Source organism: Globicephala melas, chromosome 5, assembly GCF_963455315.2.
Source record: "Globicephala melas chromosome 5, mGloMel1.2, whole genome shotgun sequence".
Lineage (NCBI taxonomy): Eukaryota > Metazoa > Chordata > Mammalia > Artiodactyla > Delphinidae > Globicephala > Globicephala melas.
In genome coordinates this window covers 1,059,211-1,060,527 of record NC_083318.1, presented here as the reverse complement: position 1 = coordinate 1,060,527, position 1,317 = coordinate 1,059,211, and the positions used below count along the sequence as shown (strand labels likewise).

At 46.4% G+C, this 1,317-nt stretch overlaps 1 pseudogene; it reads left to right on the top strand.

The window, feature by feature from the left end:
* The first annotated feature begins 417 nt into the window (after positions 1-417).
* LOC115863756 (small ribosomal subunit protein uS12-like) lies at positions 418-892 on the top strand (annotated as a pseudogene).
* Positions 893-1,317: the final 425 nt, after the last annotated feature.

The window sequence follows — 1,317 nt, the reverse complement described above, 5'->3', positions numbered from 1 at the left end:
AGAAATGGGACAGAAAAAAAATATTTGCCAAAATGATGGCCAAAGGTTTTCCAGAGTTGACAAAAACATTGACTTACACATCCAAGAAGCTCAGTGAGCCCCAAGCAGGATTCAGCCTGTTGGGATGCAAACCACACGTAAGCATTTCATAGTCAAACCAGAGGGACAGGCAGGAAGAAAAGAGACAGTGGACTTAAACAATAGCAATCAATCCAAATATCACTCTTCTGCCCACTTATCCAAAAAGAAAAGAGCCGTGTGAATACACTGACTTGTCTGGGTCTCATGCAGGGGCCTCCTTAGCTTCCGGGTGGCTGTGCCTCTGATGGGGACCCACCATGAGCAGCGTAGTGGTACAGGGAACAGCTGACCAATGAAAGAAGGACAGCTTTCGCTCAGGCCCGTGGCACCTACAGGATGGGCAAGTGTCACGGTCTTCGTACTGCCAGGAAGCCCCACAGCCACCGACAAGACCAGAAGTGGCATGATAAACAGTACAAGAAAGCCCATTTGGGCACAGCCCTGAAGGCCAATCCTTTTGGAGGTGATTCTCATGCCAAGGGAATTGTGCTTGAAAAAGTAGGGGTTGAAGCCAAACAGCCGAATTCTGCCATCAGGAAGTGTGTCAGGGTTCAGCTAATCAAGAATGGCAAAAAAACACAACAGCCTTTGTACCCAATGATGGTTGTTTGAATTTTATTGAGGAAAATGATGAAGTTCTGGTTGCTGGATTTGGTCGCAAAGGTCATGCTGTTGGTGACATTCCTGGAGTCCACTTTCAAGGTTGTCAGAGTAGCCAATGTCTCTCTTTTGGCCTTATACAAAGGCAAGAAGGAAAGACCAAGATCATAAGTTTTGATGATGAAAGCAGGATAGTAATAAATTTCCGTATGCCAAAAAAAGAAGATGGAGAAGGACAGACAGAACTTGGGTACGTGACAGAGGGCCACGGCCGATTGGGGGAAAGGAGAGACCGTTCAGTAAGGAGGCCTGGGAAAATGCCGCGTTATCTGTAGGGTAAGAAAAACGAAGTTCGGCTTGTACCTCACACTACATGCAAAATTTCCTGGAAACTCTTGATGGGTCAAGGTATTAAATAGTAAAAGAAAATCTTTAAATCTTTTGGTAGGAGATATAAGTGAATACCCTTCTGACCTTAGGTCAGGGAAGATTTTGCTAAAAGGACAGGGGAAAAATCTGATTTTAAAAAAAAAGGGGCTTCCCTGGTAGTGCAGTGGTTGAGAGTCCGCCTGCCGATGCAGGGGAAACAGGTTTGTGCCCCAGTCCGGGAAGATCCCACATGCCGCGGAGCGGCTG